The 26,328-nt window shown below is 35.0% G+C and overlaps 1 pseudogene; it reads right to left on the reverse strand.

Annotated features, from left to right (window-relative positions):
* Positions 1-22,232, reverse strand: LOC107218168 (annotated as a pseudogene).
* Between the last annotated feature and the right edge of the window lie 4,096 nt (positions 22,233-26,328).

Raw genomic sequence — 26,328 nt, forward strand, 5'->3', positions numbered from 1 at the left:
AGACTAAAATAGATATTAAAAGAAGAATTACTCCTCCTAATTTATTAGGGATAGATCGTAGGATTGCATAGGCAAATAAAAAATATCATTCAGGTTTAATATGAGGTGGGGTAATTATAAGATTAGCAGGGGCAAAATTGTCTGGGTCTCCTAATATATTGGGATTTATTAAAATAATGTAAATTAAAATAAAGTATATTAAAATAAATCCTACAATGTCTTTTAATAAAAAGTATGGTTGAAATGGTATTTTGTCAATATCACTATTAGTTCCTGAAGGATTTCTTGATCCTGTATAATGGAGAAATATTAAATGAATAATTGTTATTATAATAATAATAAAAGGAATAATGAAGTGAAGAGTAAAAAATCGTGTTAGTGTAGCGTTATTAATAGAAAATCCTCCTCATAATCATTGTACTAAGAATTCTCCTAAATACGGGATAGCTGAAAAGAGGTTTGTGATTACAGTGGCTCCTCAAAAAGATATTTGCCCTCAAGGTAAGACGTATCCTAAAAATGCAGCTGTTATAGTTAATAATAACATTATTGTTCCTGTCATTCAAGTTGGTTTAAAGTTGAATGATCCAAAAAATATTCCTCGTCCGATATGTAAATATATACAGACAGTGGTGTAGCTATCATAGGGCCAGGTGGTGCAGTGCACCAGGGCCCTGGAGCTCAGGGGGCCCTCTAACCTCAGCTTTGAAAAAAAAAAAAAATTTTTTTTAAAAAAAAAAAAAATTTCAATCTAGTGACTGTGTTTTTTTCAAATCAACATCACCATATCACCAATTATAGAACTCCTTATTTAACATTTCCAACACATGCGCCAAGCGTCCTCGATAGGCATGTTCTGTTTGTTATCGTTATTTCGGTTATTTGGTAGTTTGGATGAGTAAACCAGTAGCTCATTGGATCAGCGATAAGCTCACGTGCTTGACGGTCGCGAGATCAATTCGCCAATTCCACCCATCAACTTTTTAATGAAGTTTTCATTCGATCTTGCCTAGCATCAGTTCTCATTTATGATATTTGTGGCGATGTTTTCAACCTTCTGGGGTCTGGGACGTACTACAATAGTTCAAATAGTTGACGCTAGGTGTGTCGCTGACTGTTGTAATTCGTAATTCCCTACTACCAGCCTTATTTCATCAAGGATCACCTCTAATGTTATGATTTCTATTCCGCACATCCATCCATCTGGCACCAAATTCTGCTAGAACTCATTTTCGCTAAAAAAATTTCCGATGACAAAATATGTATGATACAGGTTGCAGCCCAACGGTAACCGTATAATCTATGATAGCTCTCAACATGATCGACAACAAAAAATAAACAACGTTATTCTAAACTCAAATTCAAATTGACAAATGAGCTACTATTGAAACTATAATATTTTCTTATGACCTTACGAGTTAATATTGATTTTACCGCATGATTACCAAACAAGCTGTTTCGTGGGTCTTTTTTGTTGAGCTTCCTTTAATCTTTACTGAACATCAAAAGCAATAGAGGGAAAATCTCAGTAAGTACTCCGAATTTCTAAAATTTCGATAGTTAACAATTAACAATTATGGAAAGAAAAAAAGAACGTAGCGGTGCCGCAAAGCGGAAACGACGTCAAGAAAGGGAAGAATGTAAAAAAAAATTTGTCAAGCTAGACAGCTTTTTCACGAAACCGCTTTCTGCTACAGTTCCTTCAACAGCTGAAATATCGGTCAAAAGTGACAAGTGTTCATTTATTGATAACGTGGGTACAGCTGTGTTAATTAATAAAGCGACTCGAGTAGATCAGGAATATCAGGATCCAATAACTACCACCAATGCCACTGCTGAAAATGACTACCTCGACGCTTCCGTGCAACCTACATTAGAAGAATCATCCATTTCTACGTCTTCAAAAGTTCTTGAAATTTCAAATGACTTGGGAAAGTACATGAACAAGAAATTGAACGATAACGAAAAACGGCTGATTTTTGACAAAGGACCTTTGAAACCTCCGGGACCTTTTCCGAAGGACCCCCACCAAGATAACAGGAGCTTTTCGGAAACGTATTACGTTCCTACGTCACAATACGGTCCAGTTGATCATTTTTGGATATGCTACTCGAAAATGCTGGATGCTGCCTACTGCCAACCGTGTTGGTTGTTTGCTTCGCAAATAAATGCATGGTGCACAGGCATTCGGGACTCGAGGCATTTATCAGATAAAGTTAAGCAACATGGTTCCTAGAAAGCATAAACGGAGGCGTGCGCTGTGTATGAAGCGTGGCAAAAAGTTCTACCATCGACAGAGAACTTGAAGATGAAATTCGCAAAGAAGCATCATTTTGGAGACAAGTTCTTCGGAGATTATTCGATATTATAATTACTCCTGCGAAGAGTTCTTTGGCTTTGAGAGGACATCGAGAGGATCTGAGTGAAGGAGGAAACCACGGAAATTTTCTCTCAATTGTCCAACTCGTTGCTAGATACGACCACATCTTGCGTCAAGTTTTGGATATGCCCAGAGGTAAGAATTTATATCTCGTTTACTAAGTTTATAATTTATGTTATCATAATCTAATGTTTTCTCATATTTCCCATGTTTTTAGGATCAACAAGATACCTCAGTGCAACGATTCAAAATGAAATGATCGATTGTTTTGGCACCAAACTCGAGAATCATTTATTGGATCAAATCAGGGCGTCACCGTTTTTTACCATTGTTACGCCCCGACGTACCGCCTCGGCGTACCTTTTTTTTAAATTCCATTTCATTTCATTTCTTTGATTACTTCAATGCACACATATCATTTCATCAAAATCTCATATTCTAATAACGGCGAGTTCCACCCCTCCTGGCAAAAGTCACGTAGAGACCAACGATGATCCCTAGTATAAGGTTCAACTTTATTCTATTTAACTGGTACCAAGAACTGAGATAGGAGACTGCTGAATTAGCATCAGTAGCGCTCAGCCTGGAAATATCCCTCTTTTTAAGTTAAAACTATAATCAATAACTAGGATAAACCACTACCTTTAGAACCACCAAATTAAAACAGATTACTTATTGGAATGTATGAATGAATGTGTGAACATTGCATGTAAATATCTTTTGTTCATATCTTCAATGTGTCACCGACGAGATTGAGAATCGTCGGAACACCGTCGAAGAGCGAGAAGTAACGCTGACCATGTGGATTTGGGCACCAGGAGGTCGCCCTCGCACCTCATTGGCTAATTACCGTTTTAACTAATTACAACTGCAGCTCCTTGGACCCTCGGGCCCAAGAAGACGCGTCTTTCGTCTGTCAAGTCGCGAAGTGCGTGGACGTAAACCCGGATTAGCCCTTCTCGAGCAAGAGTAGCGTTTGGAAAATCTTAGTTGTGACCGACCTAAAATCTCGCGCTAATTCGTTAAATTCGAGCATTCGGTTATTCTGTTAGCTGAAAGAGACTCACTATTTTCTACGTTTCAATCTTTTCTGTTCTTTACTAAATCTCATCATTTCGCGGATAGACATTTTTATGCAGTTCCATTTTCCATAATTAAATTGAGTTCGGCCCTGATTCAAACGAATCAGGTAATTCTAAGTAATAATAATAATAATTACACCATCATTTTCAATAAATAAATCGTTGCAATCAATTTCATCATACATTAAAATCAGAAAATTGACACTTTCAACCTTGCGATAACAAGATATCATTCTAAATTCACAAAGACTAAGTGACCGGCGTTCAACATCATTCGATTCATCAACTCTTCCAAATTTGAGGTGAGGCCCCCTGGTCCAGCATTCTACCGACGCAGACCGACACGATCCGACGGCTCTCAATCTCGTCGACCGATTCACCAAAAGCTAAGTCAATCCGAGGGTTAACCTTCAAAATTAGACGAATTCTTGTTTCACCTTGATAATCAAAACTACTTCAGTAAATTCGCAAAAACCAAGTCTAGAATTGGTGGCTAGCTTCACTACCCCCAATTAAATTGTACTTATTGTTTCCAAGAATTAAAGAATAAGACTAAACGATTATATATATATAATCGATTTAAGATAATCTAAAAAGAGAGATACAATACAATAATCACGACCAGCTAGTTATAACCATCGTTCAGAGTAGATGTTCCTGGTACCAAATAATAATATCCTCTAGGATAGTATAACACACGATTTTTTATAAACTTGAAAACTTTATAAATTGTTATTTTTGGCTCATATATCATTATCACCATCGATTGTTACCAGATATTTCAATAACTAAATTGAACCAGAATATACTACATCTTTTACCAGTTAAATCATATTAAACATTTATTCTGAATGACCTTCTTCCCATTTTCTTTATTATAAAATTGCCTCAACTATTTAAACAAGCCTCACAGACCTGTACAGGTCTATGGCAACACGATCCTACAAATTACCGGCTTATCGAAAGGTAAGTCTTTTCTTAGTTTCAATTATTATTCATTGTCGTTACGTGGGAGCTAGATTATTCAATTAATCATCAACTACCACCGCTCAGTACACACTCACCCCCACGTAACACCATCATCATGGATACCACGCAGGACATATCAAAAGTGGATCAACTAAGCATCGTCGTAAGATATGCAGTGATATCAAGATCGGAAAATGGACAACCAATCGATATTGAAGTAAGAGAAGTATTTCTAGGTTTCCACTCAGTCACTAAACACAGCGCCGCGGATTTGGTAAATCAAGTTACCACGTTGTTCTCCGAAAAGGGTCTTGATTTTAAAAAGTGTGTTGGGCAAGGTTACGATGGGGCCAGTGTAATGAGTGGTGCGTATAATGGAGTACAAAAACAAGTTAAAGATATTCAGCCGAACGCAGAGTACGTACATTGCGCCAGTCATAATTTAAATTTGGTAGTTAATGATGCCGTTCGAGGTTCCGTCGAAATTCAGAAGTTTTTTGCAACAATTCAAGACCTGTTTAACTTCTTTGGAAACAGCATTAAGCGCTGGGACCTTTTATCGAAATTCACCGGTGAATCAGAACTTACTTTGAAAAAATTGAATCCGACAAGATGGTCCAGCAGGGTAAACTCAATAACTGCAGTCAAACTTCGTTTTTTCGATAGCATAAAAGCATTGTCCGAAATAACGCTGAAGAGTTCCAATAAAGATGAACGTAGTGAAGCAGAAATTATAAAATCAAAAATGCTGAATTTTGAGTTTGTATTTCTTTGTGAATTCATGCACAGCGTATTGAACAACATCAATTATGTTTACAAAATTTTGCAAAAACGTGATATCGTTTTGGATGAGGCGAGTTAGGCTTTGGACGAAACAACGGATAAATTGAAAAAGTATCGAAATGACTTCGAGGCCTTCAAATCCAAGGCTACCGAAACCGCGAGAAAGTACGATATCGATCCTACCTTTCCAGAAAAGCGACGGAGAAAAACTACAAAGCATTTCGATGAATTGGCTTCTGATCACCGATTTGAAAACCAGAAAGAAGTCTTTAGAGTAACTATTTTCAACAATGTACTCGACATAATAATCAATCAGTTAGATGCGCGTTTTATTGGTATGAGTGCAGTTTGTAAATCGTTCGACTTCCTGATGCCAAAAAATTTGCTTAGCTGGAATGAAACGATTTTACTCCAGAAATGTGATCAGTTTCAGAAGAAATATTGCGATATAATTGAACCCAATTTTTCGCTCCAATTTCTCAATGTTTATCATCTGATCCTCCCTCAATTGATGAAGACGTCGTCTATTCGCCAGCTTTGCAAAGAAATTATAACGAAATTTGGTCTGCTCGAATGTGACCTTGCGGAAGTGTATACAGCGATGCTTCTGTTTCAGACAATTCCCGTTACTTCCGCGGCAGCAGAAAGATCTTCCAGTAAACTGAAGATTATAAAAAATTATTCAAGAAACAGCATTCGACAAGGTCGCCTCCAACATTTATCGTTAATTGCAATAGAAAATGAGGCGGCATCAAACTTGGATTTGAGTGAAATTATAGACGAATTCGCAAAAATTAAATCGCGCAAGAGATTGTAAATTGGGCGGCGAATTCTGTTAAAAATCGTTTTTTCCCTTAATTAATCTCATCTGTATAATAAATATTCTATATTGTCATGTGCATCGTTGTTTCTTTATTCCTTTTTTCTTCTATTAAACACATGGAGATTCTAATAGAAACGACGTATGGATTTAGCCTACTGGGGATAAGTTCAACTCACTGTTTCCTATTCTTATTCTTATCAATAATTTTGAAGGCCAATATAAGTTCAAACTACGCGGAAAGAGGGGAGGAAAAGGGCCCGATTCTTTCCCTATGCACCAGGGCCCTTGTCCCCCTAGCTACGCCACTGTATACAGATGAAAAATATAGAAGCACCATTTGCATGTAAATTTTTGATTATTCAACCATTATTAATATCTGGGTAAATATGAATAATTCTATCAAATACTATTTGAATATTAGGTGTATAATGTATAGCTGAAAAAATACCTGTAATTAGTTGGGTTACTAAACATAATCCTAACAATGAACAAAAATTTCATATTGAATTAATATTCGATGGTGTTGGTAAATCTACTAAACATCTATTTATAATTTTTATTAAACTATTTTTTAAACGTGATGGTAACATTGGAAAGTTTTTCGTAAAGGTCCTAAACTGATATTAGAAATTTTTACAACAATAATTAGTGTAATAAATAAGTAGTTTATTATTATAAATGAAATAATGAAATTTGGTTGATTAAATAATTTATTTAATGATATTTTAATTAATATTCTTTTACTTAGTTCAATATAAGGGAATTTTATTGTATCTTCAAATAAAAAATTTATTTTATTATAATTAATTATTAATATAAATATTAAAACAATTATGATAATATTTAATATTATTCATTTGTTGAAAAGAAATTTCACATTTGAGATTAATCTTGATACATAAATAAAAATAATTAATAATCTTCCTAAAAAACTTGAAAAAATTATATATGAGTATCAAAATCTTATATTTAACATTCCTGATGTTACAGAAATTAAAGATGTTTGGATTAGTAAGATTAATCCTATTGTAAATGGAGTTTTTGTTAAATATATTATTATAGTGTTGATTAACATAAATAGTATGAAAATTTTTATAATGAATTAATTTAAATGAATTTATATTAATCAGTTTAAAAAAAAAAATTTTCTCTGATTTGCAAAATCAATATTTTTAATGAACTATTAAAACTTATATTGAATATTAAATTTCAAAAAATAGTTCATTAAAATATTAATTTTGGAGATTAATGATAGAAATTTTTTTTCTTTTTTTTGAAATTGATATATATACTGTGACGTGGATTTTTCCCGCTCCTCGGTCACTCAGAGAAAGTGACCGAGAACTTACCGCGTGCACAATAATTTGGCGTCCACGATGTACCCTGGATCTAAAACAATATCGCAAAGTTTTTGTTGGGCGCCTGGCGTGATTAACACGCCTCGAAATCATTGATACGCTATTCCTCGGGCATATGCTCGATAGCTCAGTACCGCGGAGAGGGGAGGGGTAATTTTTGGAGAGAGAGAGAGACACTCGAAATACACACGCTATTTAACAAAAGTAAAATAAAATCTTATATTTCATAATAGCGGTGATACAAAACAAAAAAAATATAATCCAAAAATCGCTCATCGCGAGTCTAAAATTAAACAGAAAATTACACGTAACCTACTCTATTTCTTACTCTAATGAGCTCGCGGCTCCCTAACTAAAACGTCACTCAACGATCGCAAAATCCTGATACGCAATTCTCAATTTGCAAATTCGCCATTTGTTCTCCATGGCGATTATTGCTCGAAACGAAACTAAAACTAATTATTCGACGGTGCGCCGTCGGGCTACCGAACAGACGGCGTCCTCAATCTCACTCGAGATCTCACCCAACTCGGAGCTTCGACGCTACCGCGAGCTGTCCTAAATCTAAACGAATCCGTAAACGCTACTATATTTTAAACGCAACTAAAACTCAATGCTCAAACTTCTCGTCTCAACTGCTGCTCAACGCAACGGCAATTTCGACTATACATCACCTAACCTCGACTAAACACTATCTTAACTAAACGTAAACTTAACTAAGCGCAAACACCACTACATTTAACTTCAACTAAACACAAGCTCAGAGTAACGCAACTCAATCTACATTATCTTAACTAACGGGTACGGAACTCAATGCAGGCGCAACTAAACGTAACCTAAACTATACGCAATCGCAACGCATCCGAACTTAATTCTTTTCAAAATCCCCCAAAACGTTACCCGCTAATCCGAGCACTCCAATTCGGTACTTCCCGACCTACTCGAGAGGTGACACAAAAAAAAAAACGATAACGCGGCTCGACCCGGTACGGCGAAATTCAGCTATACTTGGTTTCACTAACGAGAAAGATTCAACTAAAACCCGTGACTCTACTCAACTTTTTCAGAAACTCAAAATTTACTTTACTCTAACCCGCGTACTCAGGCTACGGTCATCAAGCAAAAGAATCGGCAAAAGAATTTCGAGTACTTCTCTACAACGCAAATCCAAAACGGCTATCCGTTACTCGGCAAGCCTTTTCGCAATTATGCTCGAAATTCACTCGCGGGGATAGAAGCAGCGCTTACCTTCTACATCCTTGCAACCCCCTTTCCATTCCCCTCGCGATTTTTGGGCGACTCCATTGCTTCGCGAAACTCCCCCAAAACGTGACTACTAATCACGACCGCCAGAACTAGAGTGGTTTCAAAAACCTACCACCTGCCGCAACACGGATCTCGATACGCCATCCCACACGTGACGTCATACCCCCAAGAATACGCAATAATCGATACGTCATCGATTTCGTCGATCGCGCAACTCGACGCGCACCTTCGATCGCATCGCTGCGCAGAACTTAAAGCTAGCTTGCAATCTCGTCCTCCGCGCAGCTCCATGACGTCTTGGCGGTGAGCGTGGTGCTCCCTCGTCGCTAGTCGGTCCGTCGCAAGTCCGCTGGTCAATTGTTGGCGGGGTGAAGGGGAAGAGGCTGCGGCGCGCTGGCCGCCAGCGGGAATCGCGTCCACCTTGGATTCCCGCGATGCGGGGATCTGCGTCGGCTCCCCCTCCGCAGCCTCGACATCCTTCCTTCGCAATTGTTGCTAGTCCGCCACTTCGCAATTTCCTCGAATTCGGTGTCGACTTCTTGCCTGATGCCGTTATAGCTCGAAAAATAAAAAAACAAAAAAAACTGAAATATCTTACGCTGGTCGCTAAGGTGTCCCCTCTCGTAGTTTCGGATGCGTGACTCTAGTCCTGGCGCTCTTTTCCAAAAACTTCGCGACTCAATTTCGGAAATTCCTAAATTTTTGGTTCCGCCCAGGGTTCAAGGAGCCCCTTGTAACGGGCATCAAAAATGCCACGTTACAATACATATTATATGTATATATATATATATATATATATATATATATATATATATATATATATATTACATATGTAAACAAATATGACGAGGCCTATATTCACCTCATCATATTTCTTCCTCACTCCCAAATTTGAAATTTCACCGCACAACAATAAGCGCCTTTGGCAGTTTCACGGTCAATAGTAGATACGTGTAAATATAAGCGAATAGAGACAATAGAATGCCGAAGGCATATGACAGATGAGTACATAAGCTATTATCAGCGGAATCGCACGTGGAAACGTCAGAACGAGAGGAAAATAAGCTGTGAATGTCGTTTCTCCATTTACAGGTAATATTATTTTTATTCAACGTAGAATATAAGTACGTAATGTAAAGAAAAGTAATGTAATGTACTAGTGTACGAAACAATAAACTCCATTTACAGAGAAACTCATCGCAGCTTCGACAAAGTTAAAAAAGGAACATTATATATATATTATATATATATATATTATATTATATATATTATACATTAATACAATTAAATATGAATACATTAATTTATATGTATTGTAACGCTAAATTCTGTTACCCTCGGATGAGGACTTACCGTTGACACTTTGGCGCGATTCCCTACTTATCCGCAATATCAAACTATAACAAAATAATTACGTTGGGCGCCAGACGCATTAGCGTCGATTTTCAAACAATAATGCAAATCAATAAAATTAACACAAAACCGTACGAAAGAGATAAATAGAGAACCCGTTGTATGGCTGGCTAGGCACAGGTACGATCGCGTACATCCCGGTAGAGTGGCGGAATTCAAGGCAGCTAACAGTAATTCCAGAATCAAAGAGAATAACAAAATAAAGAATAAACTCCAGTCAAAAGGGAAAATGAACAGGTCAATCGATCATATATTGTCGAGAAGGTTACATGAGTGAGACAGGCAAATAAGATGGTATCGACAGCGGTAGTTAATAAAATAAATAATCGTTGTTCACAAAAAGTTCGGTAGAATAGCAGTAAACGGTAGCTTTAGAACGAGAGTCGATAGTTAACAGAGAAAAATGCACGTAGGTCGAGAGATGCGATATAATGCAAGAGTTGACTTGAAACTACACGTCACTGGGCGACGTGATCTTACCCAAGTTGCAAATGACGCTACGAGAATTATTATTCTGTCAATTAAAACGAGAGAACTTTACTGCGATCGGTAGAAAACAACGTAACGATAGTTCGGTAGATGATACGACAAATTGACTATAAATTATAACCAGTATGAGAGATTGACATTCAGTAACAATTTACCAAGTCGGCAAACGATCGACTAGGTAGCCTTCGGTAGAATTATTCATAAACGGTAGATTCGATAATTTATAATCATTACATACTTGAGGAATTAAATGGTGAATTCCTAAACATAACTTTTGAAAGAATACCAAAATACAAAATTATGAGAAAGTGAGAATTTCGGAGAGTTTACAAAATAGAGAAATATGTATACTAAAATATACCGCAATACAAAAGAATGATTCACAGAACTTAATTTAACAAAATAAAGAGAAATAAATAACACGCAAAAATGATATGAAATTGCCAATAGCAATAAAGAAAAAGTACGGTAATATCTAGGGTTGATTCTACGCTCGCTTGTACTCCAAGGAACTCGATATACGATACAATAGGCACAAAAATAAATAAAAATATAATAAGCGATAACAGAAATAAAATATAAAGCACACTACTATTACAAAAAGAATATGGAATAAAATATGAAGCCAATAGGGCTCGAAATACGGTGGAAAGTGCAGAAGCAGGCTAATAGAGATTCACAAATAATCAGAAAATCATAAATACAGAGAAATAATTATTTGGCAGCTACGAGGTCGCTCAGATACGAAAATAATAAATTACTGAAATCATGCAGTCACACGGCGGCTCACTGCAACTGTAAGTCGTGGACCATGATTCACACATAGTCGATAAATACCATAAGAAAGAATAGAGATTATGAGCAACTTCGTAACGATACTATTCAAAGGCAGAAGCCTTACCTTGGCGGTTGACTTCAGGCACACAAACTGACTCTAATTTAAATTATACGTTATATTAGCAAAACTGAGAAGGAAGGGAAAAAGAATGAAAAGAGTTTAGAAGGATGAAGTTTTCGGTAGGATAAACGATAGAACGATAGCGGTAGAAGGATAAGGTATCGGTAGCTTAAATCGGTAGAATGATGCGGAAAGCAAAGCTGTCTCTCAGCAGGTCAAGCGTAGAATAGCAGGTCGTAGTTCAGCTCGCCGATCTCGCGGTTGTCGTGAGGTGATTCTTCTTCTTTGATTGGTAGGTTGACCCCCACCGCAAATAGACCACCCCCCTGTGGCGAATATTGGTTACTACGTGGTCATACGTTTTCCAAAATTACCGCTAGATGTGGCGTAATGTGCTGCTCGCGATTTCGTCGTTGATACCAACTCGTACGATTTTGTAGCTGCTTCGGTTTACGGTTCAGGCTGCCTATCATCGGGGACTTCTTTGGCAGAGGCATGCACAGGGTGCATACTCAGGGTAAGTTGGAGGATGGCAGGCTACGGTCTGCCCTTCACGCCATCCTTACGGCATCCGATAGAGCTGGCAGCTGGTTCCTCTTCGAGAAACGGTGCCCTCGGCCGCCGGGAGGATTTTTATCTCCCTGTTCACCGGTAGTCGAGCCGATACGGAAGGTTCGGGTGGATGCTACCCCAGGTGTATATAAAGGTGCACCAAGGTAGCCAGTGTAGTCTGGTGAGACCGTCAGTAGGCAAAGTCGTCGAGAGCTGCAAACGGTAGCTAGTGGTCCCTTGTTGATCGGGATCGTTGTCGTCCAAGTACCTTATTAGCTTGCGCCGAAGCGCGAAATAAAGAATTTACAAAAAAAAAAAAATTAGTTAAAAGTAGTTATTGCCTATTTTGTATCGAGTTTGGTTGGAGTACCCTGCTGAGGACGCGTAAACTAAAAATAATAGCGGTTGTGTGCCCTTGTGACGGGCGACTCTGAAACGCCACGCTACAGTGTACATTATACAATAATATAATTGAATATAAATGGAGGTAATTGAGTTGAATAATTTAATAGAATAAGGAAATAATTGGATTAAAGAAATTATTTTTCTCAAATTGAAGAATAATTAATTTTCACAAATTAAAAATATCAAATTAAACAATTAATCATTCATCTATCTGTATGTTTACTTCAAACCTTATAATAAGTTCTAATCCATTGTATAAATGTTCCCAATTACAATTCATAAAGTAAATTAAATGGCATTTTCTTAATGAATAATAATATTTTTATTTTAATTCATATGTGAGCAAATAATTAATAGATATATAGGATTTTTTCAACAATTATATTTTTTTTTAATGAATTTAGGTACTATAAAAAAAAATTATTTTTTTTTAAATTTCTCTATTTTTAAAAGTGAACTAAAATTTATAATATACATACATATATATATATATATATATATATATATATATATATATATTATACATTGATATAATTAAATATAAATGAAGGTAATTAAGTTAAATAATTCAATAAATTAAGAAAATAATTAATTTCAATAAATTATTTTTCTCAAATTGGAGAATAATTAATTTTCAAAAATCAAAAATATGAAATTAAATAAATAATCATTTATATGTCTGTATGTTTTCTTTAAACCTTATAATAAGTTCAAATCCATTGTATAAATGTTTCAAATTACAATTCATGAAGTAAATTGATTGGCATTTTCGTAATGAATAACATTTTCATTTCAATTAATATGTGAGCAGATAATTAAAAGCTATATAGGATTTTTTATCAATTATATTCATTTTTAATGAACTTGATTACTGTAAAAATTTTTTTTTCTTTTGAATTTCTCCCTTTTTAAAAGTAACGTCAAAATTATAAAATGTATATATATACATAATATACATTATTATAATTGAATATAAATACATTTATTTATAAATATATTATACATTAATATAATTGAATATAAATGGAGGTAATCAAGTTGAATAATTTATTAAAATAAGAAAATAATTAATTCATTCAAATTACTTTTCTTAAATTGGAGAATAATTAATTTTCAAAAATTAAAGATATGAAATTAAATAAATAATCACTCATCTATTTGTATGTTATCTTCAAACCTTATGATGAGTTCTAATCCATTGTATGAATGTACCAAATTACAATTCATAAAGAAAATTAAATGGCATTTTCTGTATAAATAATATTTTTATTTTAATTAACCTGTGAGCAAATCATTGAAAAATATATAGGATTTTTTCAATAATTATGTTTATTTTTAATGAATTTAATTACCGTAACAAAAATTTTTTTTTTAAATTTCTCTTGTAAAAGTAAATTAAACAGTATAATATATATATATATATTATACATTGATACAATTATATATAAATACATTAATTTATATGTATACATTTTACAATAATAAAATTGAATATAAATGGAGGTAATTGAGTTGAATAATTTAATAGAATAAGGAAATAATTAAATTAAATAAATTATTTTTCTCAAATTGAAGAATGATTAATTTTCACAAATTGAAAATATGAATCTAAATAAATAATCATTTATCTATCTGTATGTTTTCTTCAAACCTTATAATAAGTTCTAATCCATTGTATAAATGTTCCCAATTACAATTTATAAAGTAAATTAAATGGCATTTTCTTAATAAATAATGATATTTTTATTTTAATTCATATGTGAGCAAATAATTAATAAATATATAGGATTTTTTCAACAATTATATTTTTTTTCAATGAATTCAATTACTGTGAAAAAAATTTTTTTTTAAATTTCTCTCTTTTTAAAAGTAACGTCAAAATTATAATATGTATATATATACATATTATACATTCATATAAATAAATATAAATACATCTATTTATATATATATTATACATTATTATGATTGAATGTAAATGGAGGTAATTAAGTTGAATAATTCAATAAAATTGAAGAATAATTAATTTTTAAAAATTAAAAATATGAAATTAAATAAATAATCATTTATCTATCCGTATGTTTTCTTGAAACCTGCTAATAAGTTCAAATCCATTGTATAAATGTTCCAAATTACAATTCATGAAGTAAATTGAATGGCATTTTCGAGATGAATAATATTTTTATTTCAATTAATATGTGAATATAAAAATTGAAGATATGAAATTAAATAAATAATCATTCATATATCTGTATGTTTTCAATAAACCTTATAATAAGTTCTAATTCATTGTATATATGTTCCAAATTACAATTCCTAAAGTAAATTAAATGGCATTTTCTTAATGAATAATAATATTTTTATTTTAATTCATATGTGAGAAAATAATCAACAAATATATCGGATTTTTTCAACAATTATATTTTTTTTCAATGAATTTAATTACTGTGAAAAAAATTTTTTTTTTTAAATTTCTCTATTTTTAAAAGTAAACTAAAAATTATAATAAACATATATATATATATATATATATTATACATTCATATAATTGATATGAATACATTTATTTATATATATATATATATATATATATATATATATATTATACTATGATATAATTAAATATAAATGGAGGTAATTAAGTTAAATAATTCAATAAAATAAAAAAATAATCAAATTCAATAAATTATTTTCCTCAAATTGGCGAATAATTAATTTTTAAAAATTAAAAATGTGAAATTAGATAAATAATCATTTATATGTCTGTATGTTTTCTTTAAACCTTATAATAAGTTCAAATCCATTGTATAAATGTTTCAAATTACAATTCATAAAGTAAATTAAATGGCATTTTCTTAATGAATAATATTTTCATTTTAATTAACTATATAGGATTTTCTTGATAATTATATTTATTTTTGATGAATTTAATTACTGTAAAAAAATTTTTTTACTTTCAAATTTCTCTCTTCTTAAAAGTAACGTCAAAATTATAATATGTATATATATACATATTATACGTTCATATAATTAAATATAAATACATTTATTCATATATATATTATACATTATTATTATTGAATGTGAATGGAGGTAATTAAGTTAAATAATTCAATGAAATAAGAAAATAATTAATTTGAATGAATTATTTTCCTGAAATTGAAGAATAATTAATTTTTAAAAATTAAAAATATGAAATTAAATAAATACTCATTAATCTGTCGGTATGTTTTCTTTGAACCTTATAATTAGTTCTAATCCATTGTATAAATGTTTCAAATCACAATTCATAAAGCAAATTGAACGGCATTTTCTTAATGAATAATATTTTTATTTCAAATAATATGTGAGCAGATAATTAAAAAATATACAGGATTTTTTTAATAATTATATTTATATTCAATGAATTCAATTAATACAAAAAATTTTTTTTCCTTCCAATTTCTCTTTCTTTAAAAGTGACGTCAAAATTATAATATATATATATATACATATTATACATTATTATAATTGAATATACATACATTTATTTGTATATATATTATACATTATTATAATTGAATATACATACATTTATTTGTATATATATTATACATTATTATAATTGAATATAAATGGAGGTAATTAAGTTGAATAATTCAATAAAATAAGAAAATAATTAAATTGATCAAATTATTTTTCTTCAATTGAATAATAATTGATCTTTAAAAATTAGAAATATGAAATTAAATAAATAATCATTTATCTATCCGTATGTTTTCTTGAAACCTTACAATAAGTTCAAATCCATTGTATAAATGTTCCAAATTACAATTCATAAAGTAAATTGAATGGCATTTTCGAGATGAATAATATTTTTATTCCAATTGATATGTGAATATGAAAATTAAAGATATGAAATTAAATAAATAATCATTCATATATCTGTATGTTTTCAATAAACCTTATAATAAGTTCTAATTCATTGTATATATGTTCCAAATTACAATTCATGAAGTAAATTTAATGGCATTTTCTTAATAAAAAATATTTTTATTTCAATTAATATGTGAGCAAATAATCCAATAATATAGAGGAATTTTTTCATAATTATATTCATTGTTAATGAATTCAATTGATGTGAAAAAATTTTTTTTTTTTTTAAATTTCTCTTTCTTTCAAAGTAAATTAACAATTATAATATATATATATATATAATATATATATATATTTCATATATATATATATATGTATATATACATACATATATATTATACATTAATACATTATACATCAATATAATTAAATATAGATACATTTGTTTATATATATATATGTTGTAACGTGGCGTTTCAGAGTCGCCCGTCACAAGGGCACACAACCGCTATTGTTTTTAGTTCACGCGTCCTCAGCAGGGTACTCCAACCGAACTCGATACAAAATAGGCAATAACTACTTTTAACTGATTCTTTTTTTTGTAAATTCTTTATTCCGCGCTTCGGCGCAAGCTAACGAGGTACTTGGACGACAACGATCCCGATCAACAAGGGACCACTAGCTACCGTTTGCAGCTCTCGACGACTTCGCCTACTGACGGTCTCATCAGACTACACTGGCTACCTTGGTGCACCTTTATATACACCTGGGGTAGCATCCACCCGAACCTTCCGTATCGCCTCGACTGCCGGTGAACAGGGAGATAAAAATCCTCCCGGCGGCCGAGGGCACCGTTTCTCGAAGAGGAACCAGCTGCCAGCTCTATCGGATGCCGTAAGGATGGCGTGAAGGGCAGACCGTAGCCTGCCATCCTCCGACTTACCGGCCTGGTGCCGGACTGACCCCAAACCACTACGTCCAGGTTGATAAAGCCATCATTCTCGATCGACGCTGCCTTCCTATCGGCAGGGACTAATTGTGTGGGTCGTGGTCCACGGTTTGGCCAACCGTCTGACTGCACGACCTCAGGTACAGGCAGCTAGCTACTGCCTGTACAAAAGCCGGTGGAGGTGAACAATGAGGCGTCACTCTCCACCCGGTAACTTTGACCGAGAGGCACCCTGTGTATGCCTCTGTCAAAGAAGTCTCCGATGATAGGCAGCCTGGACTGTAAACCGAAGCGACTACGAAACCGTACGAGTCGGTGTCAACGACGAAATCGCGAGCAGCACATTACACCACATCTAGCGGTAATTTTTGGAAAACGTATGACCACGCAGTAACCAATATTCGCCACAGGGGGATGGCCTATTTGCGGTGGGGGTCAACCGACCAATCAAAGAAGAAGAATCACCTTTCGACAACCGCGAGATCGGCTAGCTGAACTACGACCTGCTATTCTACGCTTGACCTGCTGAGGGACAGCTTCGTTTTTCCGATTATTCTCCCGATCATTCTACCGATTTAAGCTACCGACACCTTCCCTTCTGCCACTATCGTTCTATCGTTCATTCTACCGAAAACCTTCATCCTTCTAAACTCTTTTCATTCTTTTTCCCTTCCTTCTAAGTTTTGCTAATATAAAGTATAATTTAAATTAGAGTCAGTTTGTGTGCCTGAAGTCAACCGCCAAGGTAAGGCTTCTGCCTTTGAATTGTACCGTTACGAAGTTGCTCATAATTTTTATTCTTTCTTATAGTATTTACCGACTTTGTGTGAATCATGGTCCACGGTTTAAAGTTGCAGTAAGCCACCGTATGACTGCATGATTTCAGTAATTTATTATTTTCGTATCTGAGCGACCTCGTAACTGGCAAATAATTATTTCTCTTGTATTTATGATTTTTCTGATTATTTGTGAATCTCTTTTATCCTGCTTCCGTATTTTCTATCGTATTTTGAGCCCTATTGGCTTCATATTTTATTCCATACTCTTCTTGTAATAGTAGTGTGCCTTATATTTTATTTCCGTTATTGCTTATTATATTTTTATTTATTTTTGTGCCTATTGTATCGTATATCGAGTTCCTTGGAGTACAAGCGAGCGTAGAATCACCCCTAGATATTACCGCATTTTTCTTCATTACTATTGACAATTTTATACTATTTCCGCCTGTTATTTATTTTTCCGTATTTTGTTAAATTAAGTTCTGTGAATCATTCTTTTGTAATGCGGTGGATTTAAGTGTATTTCTCTATTTTGTAAACTCTCCGGAATTCTCGCACTCTCATAACTTTGTATTTTGGTATTCTCTCAGAAGTTATGTTTAGGAATCCATTATTTAATTCCTCAAGTACGTAATCATTATAAATTGTCAAATCTTCCGTTTATGAATAATTCCACCGAAGGCTACCTAGTCGATCGTTTGCCGACTTGGTAAATTGTTACTGAATGTCAATCTCTCATACTGGTTATAATTTATGGTAAATTTTTCGTATCATCTACCGAACTATCGTTACGTTGTTTTCTACCGATCGCAGTAAAGTTCTCTCGTTCTAATTGACAGAATAATAATTCTCGTAGCGTCATTTGCAACTTGGGTAAGATCACGTCGCCCAGTGACGTGTAGTTTCAAGTCAACTCTTGCATTATATCGCATCTCTCGACCTACGTGCATTTTTCTCTGTTAACTACCGACTCTCGTTCTAAAGCTACCGTTTACTGCTATTCTACCGAACTTCTGTGAACAACGATTACTTATTTTATTAACTACCGCTATCGATACCATCTTATTTGCCTGTCTCACTCATGTAACCTTCTCGACAATATATGATCGATTGACCTGTACATTTTCCCTTTTGACTGGAGTTTATTCTTTATTTTGTTACTTTCTTCAATTCTGGAATTACTGTTAGCTGCCTTGAATTCCGCCACTCTACTGGGATGTACGCGATCGTACCTGTGCCTAGCCAGCCATACAACGGGTTCTCTATTTATCTCTTTTGTACGGTTTTGTGTTAATTTTATTGATTTGCATTATTATTTGAAAATCGACGCTAAAAAGTCGACGCTAACGCGTCTGGCGCCCAACGTAATTATTTTGTTATAGTTTGATATTGCGGATAAGTAGAGAATCGCGCCAAAGTGTCAACGGTAAGTCCTCATCCGAGGGTAACAGAATTTAGCGTTACAATGTATATCATAAACACTAATATAATTGAATATAAATAGAGGTAATTGAGTTAAATAATTTAATAAAATAAGAAAATAATTAATTTAAATGAATTATTTTCCTTAAATTGAAGAATAAATAATTTTTATAAATTAAAAATACGAAATAAGTAAATAATCATTTATCTATCTGTATGTTTCCTTTGAACCTCATACTAAGTTCTAATCCATTGTATAAATGTTCCAAATTACAATTCATAAAGTGTATTAAATGGCATTTTCTCAATAAATAATATTTTTATTTTGATTATTATGTGAGCAAATAATTAAGAGATATATAGGATTTTTTTAATATTTATATTTTTTTTCAATTGATTCAATTAATGTGTTACGTCCTCCAGACTTCATATTCCTTTCCCACGCTCTTAGTTACCTTACGCTCTGTAGTCTACTCTTATCGTTCGCGAGTCAGCAGGTTCTCCTGTAACTCGCGGCTAGCTTGCCTGCTACATCCGGCAAAACCAGGCAGATCCATTCCAGCACTCAAGCAAGACACCTATCCCTCTAAACCAAGACCATACCCTTTTTCCCTTGACCGACTCCGTTGCATTGACCACTAATAAACAATCATATACTTTGAATCGTTTACCTTCCCTCAATACCGATCCCTTTCTATTCCATTCCCTTCCTGCATTGGGAGTAGTAGCACGCGAGTGCATAGTCGACGGGAACGGACCCTACAATGGCCAAATAACACCTTGGCTGGGCGTGGAGTAAGCTCCGATTACCGCTCATCGGAGCCTACGCAATCTACCCTGTAACAAATGTAAAAAAAATTTTCTCTCAAAAATTTCTCTTTTTTTGAAAGTAAATTGAAAATTATAATATATATATATATATATATATATATATATATATTTATATATATATATATGTCGGAGAACGGCCAGATAACACTCGCGAACTTTGTGTTTTGCGTGTGGGACGCATGATGAACCAACTTTTTATTCTTTTACAAGATTAAACCGGAACTTAACTCATTGAACAAAGCTTTTTAAAATTCAACGTTTATAACAAGATCCAAAATGCTCAATGTTTATTCTGTTATTGATCTTTGCCGTAGTTTCTCTGGAGACCGAATAGAAGAAAGCGGTGATAATCCTCCTTGTTATTCATTGCATCATCCTTGACACGGCTAATCCTGACAATCACACGTCCTCGTGTGCTGTAATACAAAAATTAAAAGATATTTAGACCGTTCGGCCAACCTGATCATATTACCATTCCAAAAATCACGATGTGCTTTAACAAATCCATAAGTTTTAACAAATTTCGTACTAAATAACAAGTCCGGTGACAAACTGTTGACAACACCCCATTTCATAGAAATCATCTTCTTTCCACAAGAGCAAGAACTACAATCTTCTCAAAAGACTTGCATTCCTCTAATGAGACTTATATTTTTATCCAAACATGTAATTTCCACACACATTGCCAATTATCAATTGGGCTTCACATATGTGACCGTATGACAACGTCAAGCCGTCCATACATCGACATTTCCACACACACTCGCCTCATGCGACAGCACCACACCATTAGCCGTTACATTGCGCCATCTCCGCTCACCGAAATGAGTAAGGTTTTTTTTTTGACTTGCAACTAATAAGCGTAATGAATGTGTGCACTAGGATCAAGCTCAAACCAAAGGGAATGACAATCATTTCCTACTCCAATATTCTGATGAATTTCTTATAGCAGGTGCGCCAACGAGGATGTCACAGGTTATTAATCCAAAAATAACACATTAAATTTGTAATTTAATACCTTGAATACTCAATGACTCTTCAGAAGATTTATCAAAATCAATATCCAATTCTGAAGGTACAGAACAGTCAGGCATTGCTCGAAGACGGTCATGAGCGTATTTGTACGTTCGATTACAATTTAGAGATTTTAAAATGTACCGATCTCCGTCCAACACTTCAATAACACGAAATGGCCGTTTAAATTTTGAATTCAATTTTGTTTGATTTCTTTCGTGATTTTCAATTAAAACATAATCCCCAACAGAAAATTTTAAAAATTTTGCCTTTCGGGCATCATATCGCGATTTTTCAATTTGCGAGTTAATCTCAATCATATTGGCTGCTCGCTCTCTGATTTCCGATAAGTCAATTTCTTTTTCACAATCAGTAATCGGTTACAGATTCAACGGTCTGGCTACGCGACCAATCATCAATTCCAGAGGAGTAGCTTTAGTCGCACTACTGACGGAACAATTCAGTGCCAGTTGAATATCTCCAAGAGAATCCTGCCAAGATCTATTATTATCAACCTCAACAGAAGTGAGCATATTTTTAAGTGTACTCATAACACGTTCGACTTGACCATTGCCTCGACTAGTACCAGTAGCAATCAAGTGAAGATTAATGCAATGGGAAGCACAAAAATCACGAAAATTTTTGTTTGCAAAACATCTCCCCTGATCAGCAATCACACGAACCGGTGCTCCAAATAATGTGACGATTGATTTTAAAGCTTTTATAGCACTTACAGCATCAATAGAAAGAGTATGGTAAAGAAAAACAAACTTAATAAAGGCATCAATAAACACAAAAACATATTCTTTAATATTACTTTTGCCACTAAGCTTTCCAGTAACATCAATATGAAGAGTACGCCAAGTAATACTCTTTGGGATTGGATGTAATTCAGCTTGAATTTTACCAGAAGTAGATTTGGAAATTCGGTAAGTAATGCAATTTTCGACAAATTTTCGGACATATTTGGACATATTAGAAAACCAATAATGTTGGTAAGCCTTCTCTAAAGTTTTATGCCATCCCAAATGAATAATCGATTCATGAACATGATTTATTATAGACCACTGAAAAGCTTTAGGGATTATTGGTAAAATACGAGTGTCATTATTTCGCTGTATTTTTCTGAACAAAATTCCAGATTTAAGTTCGTATGTATTAGAAACATTTGAGTCAAGCTCATCATTTTCTAATTTAGAAATAAGATCACGAATTTCGGCATCCTTCTGCTGCTCCGCTTGTAACCAACCGTGAGAAATTTTTGAAAAATTTATACGTTTTCGCTCAACAGTTTCAACATTCAGTTTGTCATTCTCAGGTAAAGGATTTCGAGAAAAGAAATCTGCATGTGATAGATTTTTTCCTTCTCGATAAACAATATCAAAGTCGAATGACTGTAAAAATGCCCACCACCTATAAACTCTTGGGGATAAGTCAAGTTTTGCACGAGATGCCTTGAGAGAATAACAATCTGTAAGTTTTAGTTTAGTTTAATTTATTGAGCTTCTAGGACAATTACATAATCCATAGCCCAGGGGGCACTTATACAATTAATTGACACATTTAATTATAATTCTTAAAAAACAGAGTAAAATAGAATAAAACAAAATAAAATAATAAAGTAATAAACGAGACTATTACAATCAAGATAACGGCAATACAAATATACTTTTGTTATCGACAGAATGCGAAGTGATACTAAAGAGTACGCGACAATTTATTCGTTTAAAATAAATGCTCTCAGACGACAAGCCTGAGGTATGAACAGGCTGAGAGCTTTTATAGTTTGCATGTCAGGATTTTTCAGAACATCGTGGATTGCAGGAGGTGCAAAACCAGAATTAATCAGGTACTGCTGACGGAGATGAGCCAGGACTGGGCAGTCAGTCATGAAGTGTTCGATGGTGTCATTTTCCTTGGTATTGCAGATTGGGCATTTTGAGTCGTAGTGCAGTTCATAGCAGCATCCAGAGGTTTTAAATGCAAAGTAAAATTTGCTGGCAAGTCTTAGTTGCATAAACAGTCTGGTGGCGTTGAGCTTCATCCTTTTGGAGAGATATTTGCAGCAGCCTCTTGGATTAGCATTTGTGTAAGGTGTTTGTAGGTAATGGGCATTACTGGCCAGCCGCATATCTTCCCACCAGGTTTGATTCTGGTATCTGCGTAGGAACGTATCCCTGTATGAGCACCATGTGGGTAAGTCCAGTTTTTCGAGACGTGGTACTATATCTGGATAGTATTTTTTGATGATCTCGAGAAGATGACAAAGCCAATTGAATTTAGCCTTGGATTGTGCAGCCTGGGAGAGACTGCTCATACGTTTAAGGCAGATCTTTGGTAGCCGCTTATCATCCATTGCCAGAATCTTGCAGATCCAGTCCCAGGTTGCCTTCAGTACGAAGTACGCTAGTCTAGGTCGTCCTAGTTCCACTCTTAAGAGAGCACCGGCAGTAGTCTTTGGCAGGCCGAAAACTCGTTTGAAGAACTCACATTGAATCTTCTCTATGAGATCAAGGTTCGATAGTGCCCATATGGGTGAGGCATATAGGAGAGTAGCTTGAACGATGCTGTCAAAGAGTTTCATAATGCACGGCACAGAGTCGGTTTTGGTTGAGAAGATGATTCCGGTGACTGAGCTGAGAGCTGAACGAGCTTTGTTGATGGCATTGATTGCAGTGGGGCGGCTGAATCCACTGGCCGAGACAGTTAGACCCAGATACTCATAGTTGTCGGTAATTTCGATTTTTTGATCACCAAAGCGGAAGTTCAGGTCTCTTGGTAGACGACCAGCGCAGCGGCAGTAAATTATTTTGGTTTTGCCAACGTTGACTGCTAGTTTGTTTGATTGACAGTATTGCGTGAGCAGATTTAGCTTCTTCTGGAGATCGGACTTGGTATGAGCGAGTAGCGCGAGATCATCCGCGTATAGCAAAGACAGTATGTCGCATTTACCATCAATATTGATACCGATGCTTCCGTTGTCTCTGAAGAAATCCTCGAGGTCGGCTATAAATAGGATAAACAATAGCGGACTCAATATTTCGCCCTGCAGGACACCCTCTGCGACGTTAAAGTTCTTTGTTGTTCTGCCGTTGCTTTGAATTTTGAAGGTTGCAGAGCTGTACATTTTGCGAAGCAGTCTGACCAGTTTTGCACTAACACCCAGTTTGTGTAGCTTTAACCAGAGGAGCTTATGATTGACGGAGTCAAAGGCTCTCCTGAAATCCACAAACAGAATGTAGAGTTTGGCCGTAGGTTGACGCAATCGGAAGTTTATTGCCGAGAGTAAGTTAAACAAATTATCTGTGCAGCCTTTTTTGGCTTGGAAGCCAGCTTGCGACTCAGGGATGGCTCCAGTGTCACGTGCCCATTTTTCCAGTCGTTTGTTTAGCATATATGTGAAAACCTTGGTAACATGGTTGACGAGTGCGATACCTCTGTAGTTTGAGGGGTCGCCACGGTCGCCTTTTTTATGGAGCATCGTTATCGAAGTAGAGAACCAGTTGCTAGGTATAATTTCAGTGTCTAATATTTTATTAAATAGACAGAGCGTGTAATATTTCCAGTTAGATGGCAGCGATTTGTAGAACTCGCTTTTGACTTTGTCGGGACCAGCTGCTTTGTTTGATTTAGAGTATTTTAATGCCGAATTTAATTCCTCGATAGTAAATTCTAGGTCCAGTGATGGGTCTAGCACTCCGTAGAATAGTGTTTCGTCCGGTTCCTTCGGCGGAGTTACCAGTTCATAAAAAGAGTTCCAGGTTTCTATGTCTATAGGAGTAGCATTGGAATTATGCTTCTTTCTATGCTTCTTGATGGTAGCCCAGAAGTCGGCAGAGTTTTTGATGTTTGCCAAGGTTTCCAGTGCTCTCTTGTGCGACTGGCGCTTTTTGCTTTTGACCAACGCTTTGAAATTCTTTTTGGCACTAATGTAAGCTGACTTTTCTGGGTCCTTGAAGCTTGCTTGTTTGAATCGCGCGAATAGGTTTTTTAGCTCGTGTTTTTTGTATTTGCATTCTTCATCAAACCACTCCTGTGACTCTCTGTAGTAACTCTTGGAGGATGATTTCTTAGACATACCTGCATGTTGGGCACTTTCGATGATGGCATTATATAAATTTTCGTTGAGAGCGTCTACCGGGGTGTTATTGAAATCCACAGCAATTTTGGCTGATTGTAGCATTTGAAGTTTGAAGTCCGAGCGACTTGCCGGCAACCAGTGATAGGTAGTTTTGACAACTTTGTTTGTAGCTGTGCCGTGCTCGGCTGAGGCAGTGCAGAGGGGATTAAGTATCGTCAGAAGTAGGGGAAAGTGATCTAAGGGGTTTTCGGCATGTAAAACCTCCATGTCGTTGATCAGTGGCAGGCTTTGGATGTTGGCCCAAACAAAATCAATAGTACTGAGTCCATTGCCAAAGTAGGTGAATTTGCCAGGTGAGTCGCTGGGCGTCCTTCCATTCAGGAGTATGAAAGAGTTATCAAGCATAAAGTTAGTTAGTAAGCGGCCCTTTGTGTCTGTTCTCAGATCATTGGAGATTCTCTGCTCGGTCAGGTTGGTTCCGAGAATGATCTCCTCGGAGATTTGGCCCAAAGGACCAACGTGTGCGTTGAAGTCGCCCGTGAGGAAGCAGGCGTGATGCTCATGTGATTGTGTGATCTCATCAATCGCGAGTTGTAATAATTCCAAGGAAGATACTATGTCGCGTTGAGGGCGAAAATAGATACTCCCAATGATGATGCTAGTAGGACCGAAAGAGGCCTTTGCTATGAGCCAGCTGTCTGACGAATCCAGTATGGTGATGTTTAGAGATTTTCTGGCAATAATAGCAATGCCGCCGCTGGCATGTCCTAAGCTTTTTTCTTTAATGGCAGGAGCTATATGAAGTGTGTAATCTTGGAGGCTTGCTGGAAGAGTGAAAGCTGTTGTTGCACAGGTCTCGCATAGACAGATTATATCAGGACGCGGAGAGAATGTGTGTCCGAACAAATTCTTCATGCCTCTTGCATTCCACGATAAGATTAGCAGTTTTTTGTATCTGTGGATGGTGAAGAAGTGGGAA

The sequence above is a fragment of the Neodiprion lecontei genome, chromosome 1 (genome assembly GCF_021901455.1).
Source record: "Neodiprion lecontei isolate iyNeoLeco1 chromosome 1, iyNeoLeco1.1, whole genome shotgun sequence".
In the NCBI taxonomy this organism is placed as follows: Eukaryota; Metazoa; Arthropoda; class Insecta; order Hymenoptera; family Diprionidae; genus Neodiprion; species Neodiprion lecontei.